The following is a 17,800-nucleotide window of genomic DNA, read 5'->3' on the forward strand; positions in this document are numbered from 1 at the left end:
CTTATTCAGGCACTGGAAAGTGCTCTAAGGTCTCCCTGAAGCCTTCTGTTCTCCAGGCTGAACATCCCCAACTCTCTGTCTCCATAGCTGTGGCATTCCAGCCCTTGGAGCATCTTCATGGGCTCCTCTGGACAACACCAAGGTGCAGCCAATGTATTCTACTGTTGGGTAGAAATAGGAATATCAGTGAGCACTAGGGCTGGCAAGATGCAGGCAGGGGGCAAACACAGGCTCAGCACAGCATTAAAAAAAAAAAAAACGAACAAATGAAGTGAGTTGATTCTTTTTATAGAAATTTTTCTTTAGGAAGGAAGTTGCTCTGACTTCTGGAAGGAGCTGGATATTCCCTCACATTCCTGTGTTTCAATAAATGGAAAATACAGTGATGATGATGCTGATTGTTTTTAAAATGAAACTGTCTGTAGTTATCTCTAGAGATAATAATCCCCTGCTGGTTTAGTGCTTCCTTGATTTCATTTGTATAAATCTGGAGGGTGAGACATCTCAAGGCTGTGTCAGCTCCCCCACGTCACCTCCCAGAGCAGTGTCTTATCTCACTCACCTTTCAAAATATATTCTCTAGATTGATCCTACAAGGTTTTGCTGGGATGCTTTAGTTCTCTGATTTTCTAATACTAGACCAAAAGCTTGAACATAGGAATATTTTCTCGCACTGATTTTACATTTTTACTGGAAACGAATGAATTTTGACCCTCTGATTTACATTGCACATGAGAGCATGTGGCATGTCTGAATATTGGGGAGGGTTTAGCATCTCAGAGGGCAGAACAGCTGCTGCCTGCCATCCAGGTAGTCAAACAGTGCTGTGCAAAGCGGGTGGACTGGATGGGTTGTTAGATGGATGGTTACTATTGGATGGCTGGTTACTATTTCATGGCTTTTTTCATTTGCTGAGTGTGGGTGGTCACATGTGAAGGAGAAGGTTCAGGATTTGTAGGCTTATGTTGTTTTTGCATATAGGAGCCTGGGTAAATCAGCTTTTGATGACTTATGTGACAATTACTCCTTTCTAGGAGCAGTTTGGTCTCGCATCTACCTTTTAACTTTTTTATCCAAATACCTGAAAGTACTTTTCAATCATTTAGATTCATTATTTGCATTTTAACAAGATAGGAAATGGGAAAGAAAGTGAGGAGAGGCTGAACGTACAAGTCTGTTGCTTATAACGACACCAGGATCTAAACCAAATATGCCTAGTTCCCACTTCTTGTGGTTGAGATAATTGTTTAAGATTTTTGTGCATTTATTTTAGGCATGCATCATGGTTTACCCATGATAATTCTGTGTGGAAGTGCAGCCATGGATTGGACAGGGTAAAACACTTCTGGAAAGGGATTTGTAGAGCCCAGTTAGAGCTCTTTTCTCCAAATTCCGTCAGTATAACAGCTCATTGCAGAGCCTAAATATGACAGTGCTTCATTGGAAGAATATATTATCCAAATAACAAGTTGAAAAGGGTGTAAAGTGTAATGTGGGGGATGGTCACGAGGAGCAAACCCCCCAGGAGTGAGACGTGTGATCTTGCCAGGGTATGAAATTCCAGCAAGGGGTTAATCATCCCCCACTCTATATGAAATGACAACAAGCTCTTGGCAGCTTTCCCCATTCTTTATATAACACTTCCAAGCGCTGAAGCTTGTATCCTCCTAGTAATGCTTTTAATTTGTGCTCTGCTGGGGAGAGGCCAAGATTTAATCGAAATCATTAGAATGTCTTTGCTTGAAGTAGCTGAGGGCTCCTAGTGAGCTGGAGGAGGTTACTTCAGAATAATTAAAAGAAATACATAAGGTCACCATTGGTGTCTGAGCTATTCCAGACACCAGGTTCAAGGGGGAAAGGTTGAGTTTAATGACAACTCCTCTTAAGTAGGATGCTTGCACAGCCACATAGCTTTAATAATTAAACTCTGCCTTTTTCCCTTCCCACACACCTGCCCTACTGACTTTGTTTCTAGTTTCATCTCAGTACAGCAAATGTGGGCTCAAACCAAAACCCAGGAGCCAGATTCTCAGAGATTCAGGGCTTTGGGGACTCCACCACCTAGATCCAAATCTCAATATTCTGGTTTATCTTTTATCTCTAAAATGGGGTGAAGTTCACTGTGTCTGTAAGCGTGTACAAATGTATGTGTGAGAGAATGGGGTTGTGCGTGTGTGAACACGAGTGGGTGTTTCTTTACAGCCTCAGCTGAGATCTGCTCCTGAATTTTGACTCCCTTCATTTAAGTGGGACTGTCAGAATAGAGGTGCTGCTGCTTTCAGTGTGTGTTGGTGTCCATGTATGGATTATGGTCCTGTGTGTGCCTGAAAGACAATGCCATGCTCTGGGTGTGTGCGCAGGAAAAAGAACTGCTGGGGTTATTTTGAGGCATGATACGTGTGCTAATTGCTTAGTGTAAATTAGAACATGCACTTTCTTTGTTGGTTGTATATCAGACAAAAAAGTGCTCATAGGAAAGCTGAAAAACTGTAGTTTCATATTTCTTGCACTGTACAGTCCTAATGTTGTACAGACAGAGACGGACTGAACTGGCAAGTGATGAATTTGTGTGAGAAACTGTCTTTTTTGAATGACTTTTTATGCCTACATTTGAATACAGCCTCTTACAGCAGAGTAGGTTCAAATAATGAACTAATAGTGAATGTTAAAGATTTAGGGAATTGTCTGTGAACTTTTGACCCTGGGAATATAAGGAGGTTTGCTTTTCAGGAGAATTAGTCTAGCTGGGCTAATGGGTGCCAATAAGGGCTGTAAGCAGTGTGTCAGGGACCAAATCTTTTAATTAACCGCTGAGTGAAAAGTAGTTTGGGAAATGCAATAAGTCAGATTCAGGTCAGATCAAGCAGAATAATATGTGGGCAAAGATGAAATTAACATACTAGGAAATGCAAGCTGAAAATCTCCAAACTTTCCTTATTAGACTGATAGAAAATGGGATTTACTTTGATTGCTTCAAGGAAACGTGGCACCTACTTTTACTGACTCGTTCTAGCAAGATTTAGATTCTCCTGGCCAATATCATCTACAGATGAAAAAGATTAAACTGGATTAAACTGGAGACATACTATGGTCCAGCTTTGAAATGACTGTGACTTGTGGTGCAGGCTGGCTCGGCTCTGGCCTGTGCTCCAGTGGTTTTGTTCAAGTCTGAGTTGCCCACAAAATTACAGCAAGGATTAAATTGCTAGTGAGATACTGCCTCTTGTCTTCCTTGACAAATAGTGTTGTCTCTGAGCTTCTTTGCATTCTCAATTTTTCTGAGTCTCCTGTCTGTTGCTTTGACAGTGACATTTCAACTTCTCAGGGAGCAGTTTGTCTTTTTGTCCTGTGCTTGTATCATCCCTGTCACAGCTGTGTCATGAAATCATAGAATTGTTTAGGTTGGAAAAGACCTTGAATATCATCAAGTCCAACCCAGCACTGCCAAGCCCACCACTAAACCATGGCCCCAGGTAGGACCACATCCACATGACTTTTAAATCCCTCCAGAGGTGGTGGGTCAAGGTGAGCTCCACTAATTATTAACACAACATAGAAAATTGCATTCAGTATTGTCCTGTAGATGGAAGGATCTCAATTTTAATTCTACCTTATTAAAAAAATTAGTAGGATCAGAACTACATCTGGAGAGTTTGGAAGGTAAACCAGTGCCTGTCAGCGTATCATTGTAGAGTAAGGTTTAAATTATTAGCTTAATTCACATCTAATAGGATTTTAATCCTATTCTGATTGTTCTCTGTGCACAGAAAGTATTATTTTATAGAAGGGCTATGCCTTAAATTTTGGTGTGGAAAGCTTTGAAATTAATGGAAAAACTCCAAGTAAGCTTAGTGGGCTTTGAATCGATCAATTTTGAGTCTTTTCCATCAACACTAAAATTCAGATATGCCTTGAAAACTGTGATTGTGGGTCCCTAATTTCCTAAGTATCATTATCAACAAAGATAATGTGGCATCTGATCTGCCAAATAACTTATTCAAGCCTTCACTAATGTCTCAGTCATCACAAACTACTTAAGTAATTTATTTAATTGGAAACTGCACTAATTTCAGTGTTACACGCACTGCAGAGTAGTGAGGGATTCCATAAGATCAGAACAGCTTCCCAAGCCCCATCGCATTTCCTCCTTGCTTTCTGACTGGCTTGAGAGTTGCAAAGGTTAGCTAGGATAATATTTTCTTTCTTCATAAGTGTTGCAAGGTGCACGTCTTGCCAAAAAATCAAAGGGCTAAATTGAATTCACTGACTTAAAAATCAGTCCTGCTGTCAGCTACAACACGTTTAATTGTTCTGTCTGTATGTTGTTGGGCTGGAACAGTTTCAAACATTCTACCAATCATGAGCAGGAAAAAAAAAAATCATTAGAAAATCAATTTCTGCTTAATTGAAGATCTTTCTTCCAAACGGGAATGAAGCAAGATTTATAACCTCGGATTCACTGACTGTATAATGATGGCACTTGAGCTTGTCAAGGTTTTTATTTGGTGGCATGGACAGCATTTACTTTTCCACCTGCTGTGGGTCAACACAGTGAGGAGCCTGGGGAGCAAAGGGCTGTGGTACGAACTGGGGGATGCACAAGAGGCTGTGTTTGCAAATCCAGGGTGGGAAATAAGGCATTGTACAGGGGGGAAGCATAGCAGTAGAAGGGAATTTCAAGTACATTGTTTATTTATACGTTTCTCCTGCATGTTGTGAGTGGAAATTACAATGACTGACTCTTGGAGACGCCTCTTTGGCATCTGACTGCTGATGCCAACTCCAAGGAAATCCTGTGTCCCATTGCAGTTGGGACAGTTCATTCTCTGCTCCCAGAACAAGTGTTCACAAGGGTAAACTCCTGTCACTACTCAGGCTGAGAGCTTTGCCACTGATTTCAGTAGGATCAGCATTTCACTTCATCTGAAAACTTGTAGCGTAATTTTCTTCTGTTGAAAACTGAGCAAATCACAATGTGGTTAAATGGCAGCAGGCAAGGAAAGCATAGGAAAATGGAAAACTGATAAGAAAATTAGACTTGTTGTGACTGTAGATCCTTTCCCCTTCCTGGACCTCCTTTAAGTTCAAAATGAGTGGAAGAGAGTTGTGGTGTAAATACCAAGCAATAGCTAAAAGTGAATTTACCAAAGTTCAATAAACATAAAAATGATGAATTTAGATGTCATGTAATTAACTCAGAATTACATGAGCAATAACCAAGTAATTACACCTTTAATAATGCATTAAACTTGTCAGGAATACTTAGTCATTCAACTAGAATTTAACAAGATAGCCTATAGCAAGTTACAGTAATTAGATATCACTACTGAAAACATTGACAGTTCCTAATTGATACCTTTTATTATAAAGTTAAATGCCAAACATTTCTTTTGAGTGCATTAAGGAGTAATATGAGCTGTGTTTAAGACCATGCTGCCTACTCTTATAAATTGTATGCAGGTATAAAAAACCAGCAACAAACAAAATCCTAAAAAAAAAAATATGTATCAGCTAAACCTATCAATCGCTTACACAAATGGGGTTCAAGGTCTCACTCCTGTGACTTTAATTACAACCTAAGAGAGTCTGCTCCCTGGCAGGTCTGTCAGCAGCAAAGGGAAAAGAGAGATGGAAGAAAAAACTTTGTGGAACAGGTAAAGAGAATAACATTTGCATCACCTGGAGGGTGCAGGTCTTCATGGGAATAAGGCGCCCTGCAGCCTCTGCAAGAGTAGAGCAGGGAAAATAAGCAACCTGAGGACTTGGGCTTGCTAACAGCTAAATCAGATTGTTTAGACTACAGGAGAAAGGGTTTTGGAGAAAGAAATTGAATAGAGTTGAAACTATGTGTTTACTTGCTGCTTCTAAATGTGGGAGATGTTTCTGCTGGTTTTATGTTGTTCAGTCTATGCACTCGGCAAATAATTTTTTTCTTTTTTTTTTTTTCATTGTAACCATGCCAAAAAGCAAAGTTTGTTCCAAGGGAAACTGAAAGAATAATGTAAAGAGAAAGCAAAAAAAGAAATATTTTTGTCAACTTTAAAAGTAGTTTTTCTGAAATAAAAACGTATCTTTTCATTCTATTTTATAAAACAACTTTTAAACCATTTCCTTATTTATAACAATAATAACCACATTTTGTCTGAATTCAGAAAGATTTTTGTTTTCCTAAAGTTCATCTCTTTAGCAAATTTCTTGAGAGAGAAAGTTTGCAATCTTACTCTGGATAGGTACTGGAATCTCTGATGCTTAGTGGAACCATCTGTACTTTAAACCAAACTAAGCAGAGATTGATGGTGTCTGTGTGGAGCAGTAGAGATCAGCTGGAATCATCACATACCTCTTCTGTCATTTCTTTTTTCATCTGTATAATTACAAGTCTTATCAGGCTGCATGCTGAGCTATGGCTGATTGTCAATAAGACCTCTCTTGATTGCATCGTATATAAATATTCCATGTCAATCTTGCAGGATGCAATTCCAGGGGCCAAACAATTGTACCTCAGTCCGTGGATACAAGGTCCTGGCCTTTTTTGTTACACTGATAATCAAATTAATTCCTAAGAGAGAGGCTCACAGATACCAAGTGGTTAATTCCCCTGCACCCTTAATGCTTCTCCTCTGCTCTGGTCTGTGGTGGCTCTGCTGAGCCCTCCTCTCCAGATACATAAGATTATTCATGAAAATGAAACTACGGCATTTATGTTTACATGATCCTCAGTCAGTTGCATGGCAACTGGAATTGTCCTTACTTTTATGCATATTAAAAACACTCAACAGGTACCCTTTCAATAATTAATTGATAATGAATGTAGAGGCTGTAGAATGCTTTATCCAATGTGTTTAGGCTTTATCCAGTGGTTAAACTGGATAAACAAGCTTTATTTTTCTTGTTAGGACTTCTTTCAGAGGAGATGCCATGCGCTGTACTCAAAAACACCAGGCAGTAAACAAAACCCAGGAGGAGCTGAGTGACCTGGGCAGTGTCAAGGCCAGCCAAGTGCGTGTGTTTGCAGGGCACAGGACAGAAACTCTTGGGCAGAGCAGACTTCAAAATCTATGCTATGAGGGAGGCAGCAGCACTTTTCAATCCATTTTCACCACTTCTGATGCTCCTGGCACCCACCCAGTGCCTCTTTGGACTCCCCCAGTGTGCAGATTCTTCCTCAAAACTGTTGACACCAGAACAGCAATGCTGTGGCTTAAAGCAGCCCTGCAGGGCTTTCTCTCCTCTCTTCAGTGCCTATGACATAAAGGGTTTCCATTGCATGGAGAAAGTGAACACTTGTAGACTCAATAAATATTTTTCTTGTTCCTTCTGGCTTTTTTCCTGGCCTGGTCCAGAGGAAAAAGAAAAGAAAAGGTCAACTCAGCTGTGTCTGCATCAGTTGGCAATTTCACTTCCCTGTCATACCTTTGGGCTTCTCTCAATAGAGATTTGGTGTTCCAAAAACTGCACTGGCTGACACTGGGCAACCATTCTTCCTTGTTAGGAATGTGAGCAGGATTTTTCTAAAAAAAAGAGACAAACATCTGTTTTCTGCATGGTTTTTATGCTTGTTTTAACATAAGATGAAGTAAGAGGTTTCTTTACTCTCCAAAGGTCGTCTTCAGCCTTGTTTAATTGGACCAGAGCCCTGAGGGGATGCTCGTGCTGTGTAGAAGAGTTGTACACCTGATTGTTTGGCCTTGCCAGCACTCCCTGAGTTCTCCAGTGAAGTCAGGCACTGCCTTGCTTGCCCCCTTGTCTGGAGCATATCTTGAGTCAGCCCTTTGTCCCAATGAGTATCTGCTCACAGATCCACACGTGGGGGGCAGAGGCACAGCGGTCTCGGTGTCCTCACTGACCCTGTGAGCAGCAGCAGCACGTGCAAAGGATTTAGCTGATGCTTCTTCCTTCCTGTCACCACTAATGTAACAGAAGAAGTCAATCACGTTGTTCTGTTCACATATGAAAGCCCTCATGTGTGTGCATTTATATCCGCGTAACACACACGAACCCCTTCTCTGCTATGGAGGCTCTTCTGTCAAACATGACTTTGGGGTTTGAGGTTCCTTAAAACGAGGTGTTCTCAGCAGCTGGGATGGGAACCCACAAGCCAATCTGCATATCTGTTCCTGCAGCCCCTCAGGTGGGGGCACAGTTACCATGGCTGCAGGATGCAATCATGGCAAGTCATATAAATGAAGGACACTATTGATTGTTCATTTTTGCACACACCATTACATGCACACACTTCTGAAAATAAGGCTCGGGGCATAATTGGTTGCCAATGGAGCTTCACCAAGTTGGCTGCATACATTTGGTTTCCCTTATTTTTACATTTTAGAGAGCTGTTCATGCTGATTCACAGAACCTGTCTTAGGGCCTTGAATTTCCTCCTAGATGTGTTTCTCTCTGCATTGCTCTTGTGTTATGTACCTGAAATAGATGATGTGGTCAGCCTTTTAGATATGCTGGTTGTGTTCTGCTTTAGCTCTACAAAGCAAGGAATTGAGTGTTCCCCCAAAAGGCTTCCCAAGTTTGTTGCCAGAAACGAAAGCACAGGAATTTCTTGAAAGCTTGAGACAAGATATGTGTGGAGGCAAATTTAACTAAGTTGATGAGTTTACTGCTGAGCAAGTTGCTGGGAGAAAAAAGCAGATCCTCTCTTGAAATCCAAAGATTACACAGCATATTGAGGACTGATACTGAGGGTGGGCAGTTGCCTTGGGTGCTCTCCTGGCCTCTTCACCAATGTGAGCAACCCCGAGCACCGAGGCACCAGTGTTGTCCCAGGCTGCCAACTGATGAAGTGACAATGGGGTGTGATAATTTGCCAGCCAGTGCTGGATTCCAGAGCCACTGCAGCCCATTAACACTTCCTAACAATCCTTTATGGCTCTGCTTTGCTGAACCTGAAAGGCATTAGAGTAAGGGAAAGGTGAAGCCCATATGAAGTCATGAGTGTTCCTGGGCTAGCAAAATTAGAGGCTTTCAGATGATTTTTTGGAGCCAGTTTGAGGCTGGGAGACATGTGGCTAAAGAATTTTCTTCATGTGAGCCCAGCATGTTGTGTATGGGCTTTACACGAGGGGAGAACCTCTGGGCTGCTGCTCGAGTGACCTGCTCATCTTCCCTGACGTGGAGAGGAGAAGGGGTACAGTGAAGTAGCACCTAAGTATTTTTTATAATAACTTTTAACTTTAAGTGCTGTAAACTCTCAGGTCCATCCTTTTTTTTTGTAGTAGTAATAGTAGTAATTTTGTTGAAAAGTCATAGTTTTGTGATACTTTCTTAAATATATTTTTAATCTAAGCTTTGTTCACTCAGAGGTTTTACTCAAGTAATGCCAGCAGGGGCTGTGGTAGCAGTGAGGGAGGCTTTGATGGCTGTGCTGGGAAATGTTCTGTTCCCCCAGCCTGCTGCTGCTCTCCAGGTATTTGCTGCAGTGTCCTGGCCCTGAGAGTTTTGGTGATACATCTGGGTGGCTGTGAAGGAGGACAGTAAATATGTTGGAGTGGAACCCCTATAAAAAGGATTTGGTTTTAGTCCATCCTATTTTGTTGCAGGCAGTTAAATGGTCAACATGAAGATGGGAATATCCAAAGGAATTAAGAGATAATGGGGGAAAGAATGTCTTAATTAAGACATCCTGCCACTTCTATCATTGTAGTCATGAAAATGGTACATAGAAGAGTTTCTCTAGAGCTACAAAAGTTAGTCCATAATTTTTATCATATATTACCTGTATTTTAGCTGCTGTATGAATTATCCTTTAATTATGTGCACTATATAATAACCTAGATAGATAGATACACCTTAACTATTACCTTTTGCAAATGGTGCAGGAGCACTGGGCCGGTGCATTACACTACAACTGAAGCAATCAGGCTGTAGATGTTTAGTCTGGAAAGGTCCAGAGAATATATTTCCCATACCACCTACTCACCACAAAATGTTTCCAGTGACTTACTTAAGACCTAATGAAAAAGATCAAAAGGCTTGTATTACACTAGAGGAAAAGAGCAGGAGAAGTCGAAGTCATCAGCAGTGTCCTAAAGCCTGGGAACTGCAAGTAACTTGCTGAAATTCCCAGGAAATCCTGGGATGCTGGTAGTGGAGGTAAAAATCTTCAGTGATTGCTATCAGTAGGGCTTGGAGGAAAGTTCTGTCCTTAATCCAAGATCTTGTGATGAGCTGAACTCAATGTACACAGGTAAGATATTACCAGAGAGTAAATAGTGGCTCTAGTGTTACTGTAGGTCCTGATTTGCCCTTCTTGGTGTCCTATTCTTGTTATGGATCAGTGGTAAGCAGTAAAAGTCCTCAGTTTCTCCCCGTTTGTGATCCTTGCAGCCAAGTAGTGGAAGCCCTGAAAGATGGGATTAACCCAATGTAAAGATGAGATGGGCATGCTGTGAAAAGATTTGAAGTTACATATTTATTATGTCCTTATTGAAATGAGTAACCTTTTGTTACAGGATGAGAGAAGTGAAGTTAAGATGACCTGGCTGGTTTATAGTTGTGTAAGTACACAGTCTGCACAGATATCCCTGCTTTGGATAGCAACGGGAGTTTTCAGTGTCTACCAAAATCTAAATTTCAGTCTTTGTCATATTAAAGCCTGGACTCAGCAGATCCCTTCAGCATTGTTTTGCTTTCAATTACATTATGCACAAACTGGCTTAAATGCTTTGGACTCCCCAGTTTGATTCCAAGTGAGATAGAAAATGGCAAAATTTAGAATATGGAACCAATAGGTGCCCTAATCCCCTGATGTCCTTGGTGCCAAGTTGTGTTTCAAATCTGGCCCACGTGCAAAAGATCCTCTTCCCATTTTATAGTTCATTTAGTCAGGGGTGTTTTTGACAAAAACCAGCAAAATATCCTGGAATTACCTAACGTGCTTGCAAGTGATTGTCCAATGGCCTGTGCAGTGTTCCCATGCAGGGGTTATATAAAAATGTTCTGTTGCTATGTGAACTGGAGGTTTGTTTTGATGTAGCATCAATACCCAGGAGGGGAGAAAGGGGTGGGGGGAGGGAAGAGAAGGGAAGACACTGGCATAGTGCCAATCTCTGGAGTTTTTAGTCATGATAAACAGCTCACAAGGAGTCAGCATGACCCGCCAAGTAAACCCAAATGCTCTCAAAGAGCCGTGGGCTTCAGATATTGCTGACAGACAAGTATTCCTTATCAGCCTTTTTGTTTAAACACACAGGCAGAGCGTGCACACGTAAGAGATCTGCAGCAGCAAGGGAGAAGCAGGCCAGCAGAGAGGACTGCACTGGCAGATAATGTCCACCCAGATGTCCACAGCTGATTTCCACCCACTTTGATTTCTGCAGAAGCTTTGCATTTCCCCTCAGCTACAGACACAGGTCACAGTAGATCCCCTCTGCTGCTGCCTGTGGTGGATGAGTTGCTGAGTACAGCAAAGGCCTCTTTGGGTTCTGAAGGGAGGAATTCACATTCAAAACTGTTGACTGAGATAGAGGGGCCCATGCTTCTGTTGTACCTGCATCAGAGGCAGAGCTTCTCTGCATTTGGGCTGGTTTCTGTTTTGTCCTGCTTTTTGGGTTTTCCTGTATTTGACTCAAGTGAAAGGTTTGGGATGTATGGCTTTGAAAATGGATTTCATATTTATTTCTGATATTTTTTTCTCCTCATGCGCTCTCTCCTAGAAATTGTCAATCTTGTTCTGATGGGCAGGTCAAGACATGAGTTCAGTGGTGGTTTGGGGAATGCTTGTGCACCACTTAGAACTCCTGCCTGATTTTATGGAAATCTGTGTGTAAGTGCAGCTCCCACAGTGCATCGAGCAGCCCTTTGCTAACAGAGACTGTAATGCACTCAATTTACACTTGCAGGAAACAACTACAGGGACAGTCAAAGATATAATTAATGTGAAGTAAGTATTCCCTGGCAGAACAGTCTTAGGGAATTGATGAAGCTGAAGAAAACTACTTTTCTCCGGTTACTCTCAGAGGGAATTTCAAAGCAATGGAAAATGTTCAGGAGAGTATTCAAATGTAAGAAGACATGTTAGAAAGATCCTACCCTTAACTGAAAGTGAACCATTCCAATCCTCTAAACCTAAAGAGAATGAAACAAGATAGATTGAGAAATTAAAAATGTCAACCAGAGACAAAAGATAAAGGGATTGAATCATGAGTCTTCCAGTGTTTGGATGAGTGTAATCATCTTTCCCTTATCCTCTTTGCTGTGTATACAAAGGACAGGTGATGGGGGAAATAAGAAGGATATTACAAAGCATACGTAGTCACAGGACATTTGAAAACACAAAGTATTTTAGTAGTAGCAACTGTGAGCAGAGTGGATTAAATAGGTGCTTTGGTGAATAGCTGAGTTAAATGATCTGCAAGCCCAGAGCTGTGAAGATAGAGCCCGGTATTGGTGGCAGTGAGACGGGGTGAGCTGGCAGGAGACATCTCTTAGGGGAGTGAAGGGAGCAGGAGAAACGCTTGGAACAAGCTGTGCCTTGTATCCCTGAGACTGCATGGAATGAGCTGGAGCCTCTGCAGGGTGCAGCGAAGCTCTGGGAAGCAATGCTGGCGTGGGCTCCAGGAGTGGTGCAGCTACATCAGCTTTGTGCCGGGGATGAATCGCTCAGCGAACCAGTGGGGCTGATTAACACCAGGCTGGGGAAGCTCTTCTCTTTCTGGGCTGGAATGAGCTTTGTCAGAGTTAGTGAGGGGTTTTGTGTGCTGTATTTTGCTTTAAGGTGTTGAAGGGTCTTGGGGACTTGACTGTGGACTTGTATGATCAGGCTGAGTCCTCTGTGGTTCCCATGAAGCACACGGAGTTAGGGGAGTAATACCTTATGGTAAGCACAATGCAGACACAAGAGTTAATGCTTCCAGTCCATACCTGGTTTTTGACTTGACTGACTTTGTCACATTATTTATCACTCTGTGCATCTGTAAAATGAGGAGAGGTGGCAGCAGGTATCACCTTTCTGTGTGATTGGAGAGAAGTGGGAAAGAGATTGGAGAGATGGGGAAAAGGAGAGTCTAGGAAACAGGTTGATGCAAGTGGGTGAGGCTTCCAGAGATGAGGAGGTGGCTTATCTGATGGGGTGACCAATTGCTTCCTCTCTACTTAATTATTGTTGCTATCAATGTGAAGACCCAACAGCTGAAATACATATTTGATTTTGTGAGTGGGACTTAAGTAGACAGAAAATCAAATTGGAGCCAAGAACTAGCCTGAAGGCAGGCACATCCTAATGCAAAAAAATTTTTAAAGGGATTTGAGCATTCCCTGTGGCGCAGCTTCCTTGTCCTGCTGCTGCTGATGCAGCATGGACTGGTTTCCCCCAATTTCCAGGAGACCAAAGAAATAAAATACTGTTCTGTCAAAACCGAAGTGCCTCTGGGCAGCAGATGAGGCAGATTTGGAGCTCTCTATCTTTTATTGGTTTTATTTATTTTTTTTTCCCTTTTCCATCCTGCATTTGCTCTTTAAGAAATTGTCATTGAGGGGGGAGAAGGCAAACAAAAGTTGACTTTTGTTAAGCGGTGGAGACTTGGCAGTTGTGTGGAGGTCATGGTGCTCAGTCAGTGTCAGCCTCCATTCCCCAGAGTTGTATCCTGTAATGTATTTATTTATCATTACAGACGGCCAAAATTTTTTTTTCCCCTTTCAGTTTGTTCTGTCCAAGGCCGCAGGGTTCCGACAGAGATCAACAGCATTCCCGCAGTGATGAAGCAGCTCGTCAAAAGCTGAATTAGATGTTAAATCTTTCTGAAGTGGGGAGGAGGAGGAAGGAGGGGAATCACATTGTGCTAAGAATTTATCATGTGTTGTTTCCTGTGAGATAATGTATAGGAGAAGATTTGTTATGGTGCAAGTTTCAAACTGCTGTTTCAGGGCTACAGTGTCTGCCAAGCTTATGATGTATTTGATCTTTTCTGAAAGTCCTTCTTTTCCTTTGCTACCTTCTGTTAAGCAGACTGTCTTCCAGGCAGGTAAACACTTAAAATGCTCCATCTATGGGAACATGTAGAGGTAAGCACCAAAATTTGCATGGATAAGAGGAATAAGCAGAAATAAGCTAGATTAGACTCTGAAGTCCAGGTGAGGCTCCTGCTCTGGGCAGAAGGTTGGATACTCAAGTCAGCCCTGAGCTTTGCAGTTGGGTATGTTAGACAAGTTGTGCAGGTGTGCCTTCTTGGGGAAACCTATGAATTTTGGTACGGACCTTGAGGAAAGCAAGGCCTTGCTTTGCAAAGGTGCTGCAAAATGTGCCCAGCATTACTTAAAGCCCAAAGAAGCAACAGCCTGATGGTGCTTCTGAAAACATTTATTGAACCATTCTGCATCAGTGACCCTCTCTTACAGTGCAGGTCACTTTCTTGAGCTTGCACATATTTAACATGGTGAAAATACTGTTTATGTTCTTTGTTTCCTCATGGTCCTTTTATCCTCGGAAGAACACAGAGTTGAGTCTCATTTATTCTTTCTGATATTCTGATATAATATATAACTGCAGTTGTTGAAAGGGCAGTCCATGTCCCTTATTAATGGACTCTAAAACGCACCCCTTTTAATCTAAATTGAGAGGGGGAAAGTGTCAGAAAGATTTTTCTCCCTGAATAAGTATGCTGGTGTAAGAACATTTGGGGTAAAATAGTTTTGCTCCAATTCCCCAATAAAATGTCAAGTGCAATGATAGAAGAAAGGGCAGTCCCGAAGTTTACTCAAAATTGTTTTGTTCCCAGTATCTAGGTCAAGATATTTCTGGTTTGCTTGAATCAGACTGAGTTTCCACAGGTCTTAAATAACACTGTTAATATTATAAGTGGTTTAGTTATCAGGCAGGAAGGAAGCTTATTGATCAGCAGGAAAAGCACTGTGTGCATATGAGCCATGTCTTCCTGCCTGGCTTTAATGAATCTGAAATCCAACAGCAGACATGGAAAGTCCCTTGTGCTGAGGGATGTGGGAAGGAAGTTTGTAACACACCTGCCTCCTGCCTCAGCTGCTGGCCTGGTCTTTACCAGAAGCACCTGAATTACCCTCAATATAACTTTTCCATAAAGCAATCCTGAAAGTATGATCCACTGTGTACTCTGCTTAGGAGGGAGTGAGGTACAGGGGGAAGTCACAAATTCAGCCACTGTTGAATGAATTGGGGCCCCAAATTTGGATTTGAACCCAATCTTTTTGCTATCAAAGTGTTGGCTTGGCCTCTGGACTAGGTGAATTTGCTTGTCAGATGCTGGTTCCCTGCTGAATATCCCTCTGGGGAAAACACATGACTGGTTTAAGCCACTAGGCTCAGAAAACTCAAGCAGATACCAAAAGAGTTAAGGGTGAACAGTGACTTTGGCACTACAACCCCTTAACCTCATCCAGAATTTGGGACCTCAATCAGCTACTCAGGTCTCTCAATTTGAGTACAAGGGACTTGGAGGTAAAATCCAGGAAAAAAGAAATTCTGACTTTCCTAGGCTGTTCTAAAAGGAACTTCAGTCCATCCTTCCTTTTAGAGGTTTGTGGTGTTGCCAAAGAAGTTCAGGGTAATCTGCCTTTGCTCAAAGCAGAAAGGTACATAAGTTGTGACATGATCTGTCATAAGAATGGCTCCCATCTTTCACATTATATTATTTACAGAAAATAGGGCAATAGCAGGAATCCCTGAGTGAGCATCATCATAATGAGATGGAAGAAAATCATGGTGTTTTCTCTGCCCATTCACCCAATGAAAGTTGAACCCTTCCTGTGAAGCAGTGAGGTTTTGACAGGAGGAGAGGAGAAGAGCAGGCATCCAGAGAATTGCAGCACCTTTCTAGGATATGGGAAGTGTTAATTTGAAGCTGTCTGGTTGCGAAGTGGAATTTCTGCAGGAGTGCAGGAGCTGCCGAGTAGTTCAGTGAAGCATCAGTGGCATTTCTGTGGTGTGGTTTGGCCTGAGAGGAGACCCAGCAGTGGGCTCTGGGAGGAGCACACCCCACCTGGGAGTGCTTGGCACTCACCTGCAGCTCCTGCAAGGCTTTGAGGGAGATGAATGCCTGCTTTGTGGAGTGCAGGCAGAGCTGGGCTGAGCTGGGTGTGCAGCCCAGCTCAAGTGGAGACATGCCCAGATGCTGAGCTGCTCAGGGAGCATTGCTGATGGAAACAAGGATGCATAAAGGCTTGGGGATTGGGAACATCGCCTGTTCCAATGAAGGCAGCCACGGGGCAGGTTGTGTGAAGTGGCTGAGCTGCTCTGACAGTTTGCTCCTGCCAAAAGAGAGAAATCTCTCTGTCCCACCCAGCTCTTGGTAGAGCTTTGCTGAACCAGTTCACCACACTGAGTGCAGCAGTGGGGAGCTATCAGAGCAAGTATCTCGTGGGACTTCATCCTGCCAGGTGTTTGCAGAAGGTCACAATGAAGCAGCAAAACGAATCCTTCTCTGCCAAGCAGTTTTATTTACCATGTGTTCCTCTTTGCAGTTTCTGAAGGATCTGGAAGAAATTACAAGAGTGACAGTTGTGAGAGGAACGTACTCCAGATTGGCGGGGTTAGTTTGTGCTTTGTTACCACATTGCCTCTTCCTAGCAAAGTGGATGTGCTGGTGGTATTCCTGGATTTCTTGAGCTCTCATGCTAAGTCTGGTAAGTGTGGAGAAAGGGAAGAATGAGCATCATAGAGGAAATAGCAGTTTAGTTTTTGGTTTTTTGGGGTTTTTTTTCCTTGTTTTTGTTATTTGGGGTTTTTATTTGTTTTTTTGCAGACCTGTGTTTCAGGCTGGAACATGCCCCTGTAGCCCACTTGGACAGGAGTGTTGTATTGCTTTTCCTGGTTCTTTATTTGTTCTATATTCCTTTCTGTTGTATCAAACTGCCCAGCCTGTGTTTTGGGGAGAATCTGGTCCTGCCTCTGACACTGCAGGTGACATAGCAAAGCCTCCCAGTAAAGGAGTGTAACTGTCACAATAATGTGTTTCCAGTGCACAGAAAAGAAATCCAAGAGAAAAGTGACATGATAAAAGATAAGCTGTGTTAAACAAAGATGTTTTCTGTGTATCACACCCAAACATGGTGTATTTCGTAGTACAGCAGAGCACACTTCATCAGAATCCCAGGGAAGAAGCAGACCTGCTAAAAGAATAACATTTTGGTGCCAGGGAAATTATGCCTTTAATAGATCTCTGCTGTATTTTGTAGAGAGATTTGCACCTACATTCAGCCTTGGCTAAAATGTGATGGCAACATGTTGTAGGAGCCAGTTCCTCCTCAGGGCTTCCTGTTACAACAATGGAGCTGTAAATGGTGTTATGGAAGTGGCAAGTGTCAGAAGGCAGCAGGATGTCATTGCAGTTGGGAGGTGGTTTTGATTAACTGGCCCGTTCACATGCTGAGTTGTCCAGGAGAAAATCTGGTCAGGTTGCTTTTTGGATGCTTGGAGGGGAGGAAGTTTGACTGTGCTCTACATGCCTCATTGCAGTGGATCCTGATCCTTATCCAAATCTACTCTGGCTAGAGCAGAACCTCAGGGAAGGAGTTCTTTTTCCTGCATGCAGCGTCCCCACACCTCAGGCAGCTGCTGATGGGATGCAGCCCTTGCTGAGAGGCAGGGTGGATGGAAGGGACAGGTTTGGTCTTCCTTCAACTTGTCTCCTGCTGGCAATTCTTGTCCAAGAGGAACCTCAGCTCAATGTTTTGAATAGAAACCTTTCCGAAAGTTGCCAGCTTCAAGTGAAAAAGCATGGACATGGTGTTTTGGTTTTGCATAGATGTGTTGAAAAATATCACCTACAGCGTGTCAGTGACAACTGCTTGCAGCCTTTTGGGTGCTTCCTTTCTGCAG

At 42.5% G+C, this 17,800-nt stretch overlaps 1 long non-coding RNA gene across 7 annotated transcripts in view; it reads left to right on the forward strand.

The window, feature by feature from the left end:
• LOC121672862 overlaps nucleotides 1-17,800 on the forward strand; it is a 71,837-nt gene that overhangs the window by 21,876 nt on the left and 32,161 nt on the right. For 2 of the 7 annotated variants that reach the window (XR_006019024.1, XR_006019022.1), the window contains exons 1-2: nucleotides 15,989-16,359; nucleotides 16,444-16,605. This is a non-coding gene — a long non-coding RNA (uncharacterized LOC121672862). Of the gene's footprint in view, nucleotides 1-15,987; nucleotides 16,360-16,443; nucleotides 16,606-17,800 lie in introns of those variants that run through there. The other 5 variants (XR_006019027.1, XR_006019028.1, XR_006019025.1 and 2 more) reach the window with 4 other exon arrangements.

Source organism: Corvus kubaryi, unplaced genomic scaffold, assembly GCF_017639235.1.
Source record: "Corvus kubaryi isolate FWS band 111438036 unplaced genomic scaffold, C.kubaryi_AGA036_p1.0 65016, whole genome shotgun sequence".
In the NCBI taxonomy this organism is placed as follows: domain Eukaryota; kingdom Metazoa; phylum Chordata; class Aves; order Passeriformes; family Corvidae; genus Corvus; species Corvus kubaryi.